Raw genomic sequence first — 11,474 nt, forward strand, 5'->3', positions numbered from 1 at the left:
GATTATCAAAGTTATATCTATGTGTTGTTTATGATCTTGCATGCTCTCCGTTACTAGTAGATGCTCTGGCCAAGTAGATGCTTGTAACTCCAAGAGGGAGTATTTATGCTCGATAGTGGGTTCATGCCTCGCATTGACACCGGGACTGTGACAGAAAGTTCTAAGGTTGTGTTGTGCTGTTGCCACTAGGGATAAAACATTGATGCTATGTCTAAGGATGTAGTTGTTGATTACATTACGCACCATACTTAATGCAATTGTCTGTTGCCTTGCAACTTAATACTGGAGGGGGTTCGGATGATAACCTGAAGGTGGACTTTTTAGGCATAGATGCAGTTGGATGGCGGTCTATGTACTTTGTCGTAATGCCCAATTAAATCTCACTATACTCATCATGATATGTATGTGCATGGTCATGCCCTCTTTATTTGTCAATTGCCCAACTGTAATTTGTTCACCCAACATGCTGTTTGTCTTATGGGAGAGACACCTCTAGTGAACTGTGGATCCCGGTCCAATTCTCTTTACTGAAATTCAATCTACTGCAATACTTGTTCTACTGTTTTCTGCAAACAATCATCTTCCACACAATACGGTTAATCCTTTGTTACAGCAAGCCGGTGAGATTGACAACCTCACTGTTTCGTTGGGGCAAAGTACTTTGGTTGTGTTATGCAGGTTCCACGTTGGCGCCGGAATCCCTGGTGTTGCGCCGCACTACATCCCACCGCCATCAACCTTCAACGTGCTTCTTGGCTCCTACTGGTTCGATAAACCTTGGTTTCTTACTGAGGGAAACTTGCTGCTGTACGCATCACACCTTCCACTTGGGGTTCCCAACGAGCGTGTGCTTTACGCGTCATCAGCCAGCCGCAGCCCTAAGTTGTTCCCGGCTCTACTGTGTTGCCCGTCGTTGCTCGCCGGTGGGTTTCTGACCGCAACACATTCTGGCACGCCCGGTGGGACAAGCTTCGACATCAACCACATCGCCATCTACATCTGAGATGGCGGACGGCACTCCAGTCACGTACGAGGATCTGACCGACGAGCTCAAGAAGAAGTATGACGAGGTCAAAGCAATCCTCGAAGCCGACCTCATCGGCTCTTTTCACAGAACCCATTCACATGGCATCAGGTGGAAGGGGTTCTCGCCTGATGGTGCGCTCGATGGAATAGACCTGTCTGCCCCGTCAGAAGAGCGCACCAGGTCCCTGCGTCAGGAGATTAACTACATGGTGGCTCACTCGCTACACCGCCACTCTGAGAACCTGGTGAACACTTTGGAGCGTGTCGCTCTTCGGGTGATCCAGGAGATCATGAGGCACCAGTACTCTCCGTCAGGACCAGCTCTCGGGACACACCAAGGAGAGATGCCACTCCAGTCCCGTCCACCGCTGCCATTTGCGTTGGCAGCACCAGAGGTGCCGAATTCACCGGCATTCGTCGTCTACAAGATCGGTGGTGATCCTAGTGACTGCCAGTTCTTGCATGAGGCGCCTAAGGAGATCCCTCACGGGTACATGTGCACGTATGTGCCAGACTGCGGTAACTGGGCGCTCACAAACCGGGCCGCGACAGCAGGGACTTCTGGAAAAGCAGGAGGAACGTCGGCGACAGATCTTGAGAAGCAGACGTGGCTAGCTAAATATGCCACCCCGACGAACCTCCAGAGCCCAGCTCCTGCAGTTGGCTCAGAGCTGGAAAAGCAAGCATGGCTGGCTAGGTACGCCACCCCGGCAAATCTTCAGAGTTCGACTCCTGCAGCCAGCACCGCGGATCAAATCAGTACTATACTGAGAGATCAGTTCGGCATGGTGCCGAAAAGGAGGACAATCGGCTATTCCAAGCCGTACCCCGATGAGTACGAATTGGTCCCGCTACCACCCAAGTATCGGCTCCCTGATTTCTCCAAATTCAGTGGATCAGATGGTTCCAGCTCCATCGAGCATGTGAGCCGATATTTGGCACAACTAGGAACGGCCTCAGCGTCGGATCCACTACGCGTGAGGTTCTTCGCACAGTCCCTCACGGGATCGGCTTTCGGGTGGTATACTTCGTTGCCACCGAACTCGATCCGGACTTGGAAGCAGTTGGAAGAACAGTTCCATATGCAGTTTCACTCAGAAGCTTCCGAGGCCGGCATTGCCGATCTAGCTCAAATACGTCAGAAGCGTGGAGAAACCGTGGCGGAATACATCCAGCGCTTCAGAAATCTGAGGAACCGATGTTATTCGGCTCGTGTGACTGAAAAAGAAGCAGTCGAGTTGGCAGTGGTGGGCCTTGCCTCACAAATCAAGGATATGGCCTCCCAAGCAGACTACCCTTCACTGGCGCACATGGTTCAGAAACTGTCGGCATATGAACAGCGCCATCCGGACTTGTACCAGGACAAATTCAAGCGTGCGGTAGTCCTGGTTGAGGCAGATGAAGACGAAGGCTCTGCGGGAGATCAAGAGGTAGCAGTGGCTGAATGGACTCGGGGGGCAACCCCCGTGTCCTGCAAATGGGTAAAGCCACCAGGTCCGCCCAGAGGGTTCGATTTTGACGTGACCAAAACTAAGCAAATCTTCGACCTCTTACTCAAGGAGAAGCAGTTGAAGATACCCGAAGGTCTCAAAATCCCCACGGTACAGGAGCTGAACGGAAAGCCATACTGCAAGTGGCATAACTCGCTCGATCTCCCATGCCACCAACGACTGCAGGGTGTGGCGTCAGCAGATCCAAATGGCGATAGAACAAGGACGTCTGATTTTCAACCAGTACGCCATGAAGGTCGACACTCACCCCTTCCCCGCCGTTAACATGGTGGAGTGCACTTACCCTGAAGGTTGCCAGCCAGGATCCTCGTTCAGCATCAACATGGTAGGACCTGGACACCACACTGGCAAGGATGGAGACGAGGGCAGCTGCTCTCGTAGCAAGGACACAGAGGAGGCCGCTCCACGCGATCGGCTCCGTCACGATGGCAAGCGCTACGTCACAAAGGGAGAAGTGAAGAACATAAGATATCAGCGACCTCTCTCTGATCACCTCCTCAATAAGTATGTGAGTCAATACAGCCAACGTCAACGATCCAGCGACGATGGTGATAGAGACCGTCTGGCCAGGGACGCCAGGAGACATCGTCGGCATGATCGCGATGAGGAGGAGTACGAGCGCCGTGCCAAGGGAAAGTCAAGGGAACCAGACGACGAGGATAGGCACTGGGACTGTCCCTTCTTCAGACACTGCTGGGATTCAGGAATGAGCCGATTGCCTACAATCGGCAATTGCCCAGAATGTAGACAGAAGAGGAAGGATGCAGCTAATGTGTCCGTGTTCAAACGTCTAGGGCCTCTCCCACCACAAAGCAAACGCGCTGAGTCCCCTCGGATGGAAGATCTCGAGGATTTGGAAGACGAGGGAGAAGAAGAAGAAGACAGGTACCACCGACCAAGGTAGTGCCCTGATGGGCTCAGCCGTTCCCAAAAGCGTAGGGTTCAGCGATTGCGCGGCTTGGAGGAAGCCGAAAGGTTATACCTGCACACGCTAAGGAAAGCGCGACCTGATCTGGCCGCGAAAATTCAGCGAACCCTAGATGAACAGGGTCGACCACAAAAAATGGAGTGGCACCCCAAGCAAAGGAAAGCCGATGATGAAACATCGGCTGGCACAAACATGGTGTTCGTCCTTCCGACGGAGCTTAGTGCTCCAGGATTACACGAGGCACCCAATTTGGACGACTGCGAGCACATCGACGTGACGAAGGGTAGGGTTAGGCTGGTCTTATCCACTGGCCTGACCGTGTAGCAAGAACGAACAGATGAGCAAACGTGGCGAGGCCGATCCTTGGGATCGGCCCCCAAAGATATATGAAGGAAAATTACAAAACCTTCATTGAGCGCTTCGATCAATATGGAGGCCGATTCCAGCAATCGGCCAAAATTATCCTCACCACATGTTCTGCTTGGATGCAACGTCGATCTACTGGGCAGCGGTTTACGTCGGCTGATGAGTCAGAGAAAATCAACATTGGTCCTACCGAAGCCGATGTGCAAATACGGTGCCTTGGCTAAATTACAGAGCCGATATCTGCAGTTCCCTGACAGAATCGGCTCGGGGGGCACCTAATCAGATGAACATGTGCAGAAGAACATGTGTGCAGTGAAACATTGGGGGCCGATTAGAAAAATCGGCCAGTAAAAAAAAATCAGCATCACGATATACAGCCGATGCAAGGACATCGACTTTAGAACTAAGAAACGAAGCCGATGCGCAGCCATCGACTCTAGTGCAATTACACAAGACCTACCGGCTATATGCTCAAGTCTCAGATTTTCGCCAAGATGGTTTTCAGTTCGGCTTCAAGAGCTTCCGTTTCCTTGAAGGGAATGTACAATGAGAGCAGCCTCGGCTGAAATGAGCCGACAACCCTTTGCGCCAGTTCAGCAGTAACATCAGTTTGGCATGCAAGGCAGCCTCTTTCTCAGTAAGCTGTTGGTGTTTCATCTACAACATCGGCGTTCAGTGGAAGAAAGCTGATCAATGGGGGCAAGTTTGGCTGACTCTTCATCGTGGCTATCTCGGATTACCAGATTACCTGAGGTCAGAGCCTACCTGAGGTCAGAGCCTTTTTGTTTGACCTGTGCATCCTCGCCGGTATTCTCGCCTTGATTAAGGCTCGAGGGGCAGCTCGCCCTGAAAAATCTTTGCTCTGGAGAGCCGATTTTGTTGGAATCGGCTGGTTCCCATTATAACTTGGAAGCCGATGGTAACGCATTTGGCTGATTCATCACTGTTCTCGCCTTGGATGAGGCTTGGGGGCAACTCGCCCGAAAGGTTCTTGGCTCTGGAGAGCCAATTTGGTTGGAATCGGCTGGTTCTACATCGCAACTGTTCTGAAGAGTGGTGCTTTTGTTACAGAGTTATCAATTTCAGCATCCAAGCTGATTCAGCGACAGTTCTAGGGTTCTCTTAAAGACGCCTGCTCAAGACCAAACCGCCGGCCTGCTGCGATCGGCTGTACCAAGTGTTATCATCATCGGCGGAACTGGCTAACTTGGAGGGATGACTGAACTGGCCTGTCTCGCAGATTATCGTGAGAGACCGATGCGTTGCCATCAGTCATTGAGCATTGATTAGGCTAACAGTCGACAAATTCAGATGAGGAAAAATCGGCTAAATCAGCATAGAGGACATCGGCAAAATCAAAGGAAGTTTTTCATTGATAATAAGATTTCTTACAAAGAGAAGCCGATTGTTCAACAAAAAGGAACAGATTACTACTGCTAATCCTATGCTAGTAGGTCCCTACTCTAAGGGCTGTTGCTATCTTCGCCGTCGCTGGGGTAGCTGCCATCATTGCTGCTGTCGACGAGTTCCTCGTTGCTGCTACTGTAACCTTCAGCGGAGGCTTCTTCTTCGTCATCGTCATCGTCCTCATCTGACCAAGCCCAGCCACGGATGCGCTTTGGCGGCGGTTCATCGGAGGAGGTGTCGTCCTCCTGTTCCTTCTTCGTGTCGGAGGAGAGGTCTTCATCTTCGTCATTCTCTTCTTCTTCTTTGGTGATGGAGGTGAATTTGCCCCGGAAGGGAGGGTCGTCGTCATCGCTCTCCGCCTCCAGCGCTCCGTCAATCAGGAACCGGAGGTCATCCTCCCCGTCAGTTAGGGGCATGGCCCCATCTGACCAGATGAGGTCCTCGCCCTCTGGCACGAAATCGAAGTCCCACTCCCGCTCGTCCCAATGCTTGGGAGCGCGCCGGTTGTACGCCTCCATCTGGTTGTGCCCTGGAATCGACTCGCTTGAGGAAGAGGATTGGAGAGAAACGGAAGAGGAGGAAGAGGACGACATGGCTATGGAAGGAGAGGGTTTTTTGGTGCCGATAGCTAGAACAGAGGAAGGGGATGAAGAGGGCTAATCAATCGGCACAGTTAAATAAGGAGGAGCCTAGTGGAGATTTAATGCCATTGCAGTTTCCGAGGAGGTGATGCTAAAGCTATCAAGTTTTACAGAGAGGCTGAGAAGACAAGGCATCATGATGAAGGATACTGCGGCGGTTCTGCTCTGCCACGACACGACCCTTCGAAGGAAAAACAGAGTGGTTTTGAAATTATCATTACCAAAACCAGGGGGGCATGTGTTATCACCAGATTTTGGCCAAATCAGGAGATGGGCCGTAAGGGAGATGGGCTTGGAAGATTACATGTGGAAGATCTCTGAAGCGGCCTTGCACGAGGAGTTTGGGCTGGATTGCCCGTGTATCTGTAATATAGTAGATCGCATCTTAGATTAGAAGATAGAGTTTTACCCGTGCACGGTTAGGTGCACACCTAAATTAGAAAGTCCCCTGGACTATAAATATGTATCTAGGGTTTATGAAATAAACAACAACCAACGTTCACCACAAATCAATCTCGGCGCATCGCCAACTCCTTCATCTCGAGGGTTTCTTTCCGGTAAGCATCATGCTGCCTAGATCGCATCTTGCGATCTAGGCAGCATAAGCTTATTTCGTTGTTCATGCGTTGCTCGTACTGAAGCCTTTTTGATGGCGAGCAACGTAGTTATCTTAGATGTGTTAGGGTTAGCATTGTTCTTCGTATCATATGCTGTCGTAGTGCAACCCTTATACATCTAGCCGCCCTTACACCTATCTTAGGTGTAGGGGCGGCACCCCGCTTGATCATTATTTAGTAGATCCGATCCGTTACGGTTGCTCCTTGTTCTTCAAGGATTAGTTTAATATCTGTAATAGTTAGGCCTTACAAAGGGTTGGAGGATCCAGCGACGCGTAGGGTGTCGTTTGCTAGCCCTAGACAGGATGTTCCGAGGATCAACCTCGTGTTGGTTTTTAGGCCTTGTCTAGGACCGGCTTACGATCACCGTACGTGACCGCGAGGCCCAATCGTGAGTAGGATGATCCGATTATGCGGTGAAAACCCTAAATCGTCGTAGATCGCTTTAGCATTATCTTGATCAAGCAGGACCACCATATATTCGTGCACCTCATACGAATCATGGGTGGATCGGCTCCTTGAGCCGATTCACAGGATAACCTGAGAGCCGATCGAGGCTCGTATTTAATGTTTACGTGTATGCCATGCAGGAAACTAAGCGAGGCATCTCCATCACCTTCCTGACCAGGTATAGGTCAGGTGGCACGCCCTTGCACCAGCATCGGACGTGCGTACCAGAGGCTTTGCGGGCCGTCGCTCGGAGGGACCAGGGCCAGCCGCAGCCCTAAGTTGTTCCCGGCTCTACTGTGTTGCCCGTCGTTGCTCGCCGGTGGGTTTCTGACCGCAACAGGCATACCGGGGGTTATCCCCCCAACATTAGTCCCCGAAGCTGGTATAGTCTGGCGGATTCTATCCTACAGACCATGCCAGGTTTTCATGTTTCTAGGATACCGGTTTAATCTCTCCGGCTCTGAGCTTGGATCCGGCATCTTTGCCCTTATTTGTCTTTTCTCTCTTTGCAAGGCATCTCCCGGCATCTCTTTTCTCCGGTATCATTCGCATTTACTCCTTCCTCGGCGAAGTCGAGAATATTCCGGGCCCCGCGCCTGTCAGTGACATGCGCACTGTTAACTGGCGCGCCAGTGTCAGTTGTCACTTCGCTTCGACTCCCGCGCGCTCATTAAATGCACCACTGCGGATCGCACTAGCCACTTCGGATCTTGTGTATGCCTCCGTGTGGCTTCTTGTTTTTCGCGTGTACTTCCTCGCCACGTGGCGGCCCGTGGTGCGAACCGTTGCGGGCCGTGAGGCGAACCGCCGCGGCCCGGCGGTTTTCGGCCCATCTTCTCTCTTCTTTATAAAGACAACCGCCCTTTCTTCTTCCTCTTCTCGCATTCCCCAACCTTCGCGCACAGTGCTCCTCGCCTCTGCGCCTTCGCCGCTCTTCGCCCGCCGTCATTCGCTTGAGCTTTGTCGCCCGGCGAACTCACGTCGCGTTTCCGCCGGACCTCGCCGTGCGGAAATCTTCCGCAGCACCTCCGTCGCGCCCGCAGCATTCTTGCTTCTTCACGTCCTTCTCCGCCTCGCCGTCGACGGTGCTCGTCGGCGACCGTAGGTCCGCTCCTTCACCGGCGAACGTCTTCCCCAGCGACTGCGCCGCTCGAGGTTAGTGCCAATCTCACTTCGCTTGCCATCTGCTCGCTTTCTAGATCTTGGGTCGATGGTGTTCTTATTTCCTCTTTTTCTTTGATTTTCTTCTTACTCGTAGATCTTCGCGCGGGGTTCAACTGTGGGATTTCTGTTTTTTCGCCTCCGAACCAATGTCTGGCGAGGAATCTTCCTCTGCTTCTTCTTCTTCCTCCTCCTTTAGCCAGCGTAGACGATCTTCCGGTGGATCTAGGGCTTCAGATCCGATGGATACCGATTCCGGCAACCAGCAGGGATCCGGTAGCCATCGAGAATCCGGTGGACGCCTAGAATCCGGTAGCTCTAGCCAAGCATCCGGTAGCCACCTAGAAACCAGTAGCTCTGGCCAAGCATCTAGTAGCTCTAGCCAATCATCCGGCGCGGAGCCTTCCCCAATCACTCGTGGAGCCTGGATGGGCTCCAATGTCACTGAATACGAGATCGATTGGCTATACCGGTCCCGCAGGATTCCGGAAGGAGTAACCTGCCGGCTTCCCGGTGACAAAATTGAACCGGAGCCCCAGCCCGGTGAACATGTTGTTTTCCTTGCTCATTTTGAGCGTGGCTTCGGCCTTCCTGCCTCTCTTTTTTCCGGGAGTTCTTAAATTTCTATGAACTCCAACCTCACCACCTTCCTGGCAATGCCATCTTTTACCTTTCCTGCTTCGCCACCTTCATGGAGGCCTACATCGGCATTCGTCCCACTCGTGAGACGTTTGCCCGCTTCTTTGCTCTGCGGATTAATTCCGTTCAGGGCAAGGAAATTCCTAAACCCAAGCCGCCAGTGGAGTGCGGGTCTTGCATCGTCGGCTCCCGCCAAGGGAGCACTTTCTTTAAGTTCACCGGCCTTGAGTCCTTCTGCGCCTGGCAAGGAACTTTCTTCTACGTGAAGAACAATGGCCGCGCAAATCTCATTGATCTTCCGCCGTTCCAAGTGGGGCCTCCCAGTAGAGCCAACTGGAGTTATAACCCGAAGACGGATCATGCCGAAACCAATCGGGTGGTACGCTTCATGGCTTCTTTGAAGAAGGAGACCAACATCTGCTCGGACGATATCATCCGCACCTTTATTTCGCGCCGGGTGCTTCCTCTGAAGCGCCGGGTGCATAGGATGAGCGAGATGTACGGTCCTGCCGATCCCACCAAGATCACAGGCCGTCCCCTTAGCAAGAAGGACGTCGTCCGCAAGGCTAAGCAGATCTGCCAAACTGCTATGCCGTTTGAATAGGAATGGGGCCTCCTTCCCCTCAGCACTACTAACCCTCCAACCCAAGAAGTAAGAGATTACGCAATTAGGGTTGGTTTTGCCGGTAACTTTTTGCTCTTGTTAACCCTCTTTTTTCGTGTTTCAGGCCAAGGACCGCTTCCCCCTCATTCAAGCAGAGCGGCGTGGGATCTGCGTGAAGCGCGCCCTTGACTCCTTCGACCCAGATCCCTACGTTCGTTGGAAGGATCTGAAAATGGGCAAGACTCCGGCTGCGCGCCTTGGCCGGTCTCCACCGAAGCCAACCGGGTCCTCCGATGACCTGTCCATGCTTGAGGTATTTTTCCTTTCCGGTTTCTTATACTTCTCCGTTATTGCTTTCTTGCGAATTTTTTCTTAGCTATGTTTAACTTATAGATCCACGAGCACGCGCCGCCCTTGCGCGCCGAGGCCGGCCATGAGTTTGTGGACAAACTCATGGCCCAGGGCCAAAAGAACAAGCTGCCGGCATCTGATGCCGGTTCCAGCCAGGCCCCGCCCTCCAAGCGCTTCCGGACTGAGCCCTTGGGGGAGAAGGAAGTGGGCGTGCGCCGCTACGGGCGTAAGCAGATGCCGACTGCCTTCGGGAAAGTTTCTTATTTTCTTGCTTGCCTCTTTTTGCCAAGTTCTTTTTTCGGTTGCTTTTCTCCAACTATCTTTCTTTCTTTCTCTCAGCCCCGTGCTCAAGCTTGGCTCAAGGCCAGCGGGCTCTGAAGGTTCCGCAAGGACCTCAACCCCTCCTCCTCGCTCAAGCCCGGCACCATCTGGTGCCGGCAACACCTCTGCCTCCCTTTCGGGGGGCACAACAAGTTCGCGGCGTGCGGCCCCTACCTCATCAGATCACCGCACGGAGGAGGATCTTTCCTTGCTCCCAGAGAAGCAGGATACCAGCACCAGCAACATCGGCGCTGAGGAAAAAGCTGCCGGGCGGGCGGAGCCTTCGGCTCCTCCCGTCCTTGAAAAGAAGACAACTTCCGCGCCGGGATCTTCCGCGCCGGAAAGTTCCAACCCGGGTGACGCGCCCAGCGCTCCCCCTTCTCCACGAACCATTCTGATGCCACCGCCAGATGCTCCTCGCACCAAGCCCTCCGGGGCCGCTCCAACTGCGCCGCCGCCCAAGATCTCCAAGCTTATCAAGGGGAAGGCGACGGCCTCCAACGCCCCTTCCGGCGGCCAGCAGCCCCTGGTGCTGCACGTCTCCAAGGCCGCCAGAGATACCGCCACGAAGGCCACCGGCCTGCTTGGCCGTATCACTGAGTTCCAGCGCAGGGGCCGGGACCTGGGGCATCTCCTGCCCTATGCCCAGAAGTGGAACGCCGCAGATATGACCCCGGCGACCCGCGGTTTGGGCAAGGACAGGCTGCTGGCACCTGACCCTGTTGGGGACCGGTCTTCCGAGGAGCACTTCATGCGGCTTCGCAGCGCCGTGAAGGAGCTCAACAGCGCGTGGTATGATGCCACGAACAACTTGATGGTACGCTTTACTAACTCTTTTCAATTTTTACCGGTTTCCTTGCTTCCGGTTTTTTCCATCTTTTCCTTAGTTTGATGCCGGTTTCTCTCTTGTCTATCTTCCCAGTCCCCGAGTTTTGTGGTGAGAGCGCAGCTTTTAGCACAAAACTTTAACTTAAAAACTTAGCATGAAACCGGCACTGCCAGTCCCCGAGTTTTGGGTTAAGAACTTTGTTCTTAGCGCAAAACTTAGCTTAAAAATGCGCGAAACTAGCACTGCCAGTCCCCGAGTTTCGGGTTAAGAACCTTGTTCTTAGCGCAAAACTTAGCTTAAAACGCGCGAAACTAGCACTGCCAGTCCCCGAGTTTCGGGTTAAGAACTTTGTTCTTAGCGCAAAACTTAGCTTAAAATGCGCGAAACTAGCACTGCCAGTCCCCGAGTTTCGGGTTAAGAACCTTGTTCTTAGCGCAAAACTTAGCTTAAAATGCGCGAAACTAGCACTGCCAGTCCCCGAGTTTTGGGTTAAGAACCTTGTTCTTAGCGCAAAACTTAACTAACCTCTTTTTCTTGAACAACTCACGGCTGACGCTCGGAAGGCCCTCTTTGAGGAGCTCCTATGGGAACACCGGGACCTCGCTGAGGCACATGATAAGTGC

Source organism: Lolium perenne, chromosome 4 (assembly GCF_019359855.2).
Source record: "Lolium perenne isolate Kyuss_39 chromosome 4, Kyuss_2.0, whole genome shotgun sequence".
Lineage (NCBI taxonomy): Eukaryota > Viridiplantae > Streptophyta > Magnoliopsida > Poales > Poaceae > Lolium > Lolium perenne.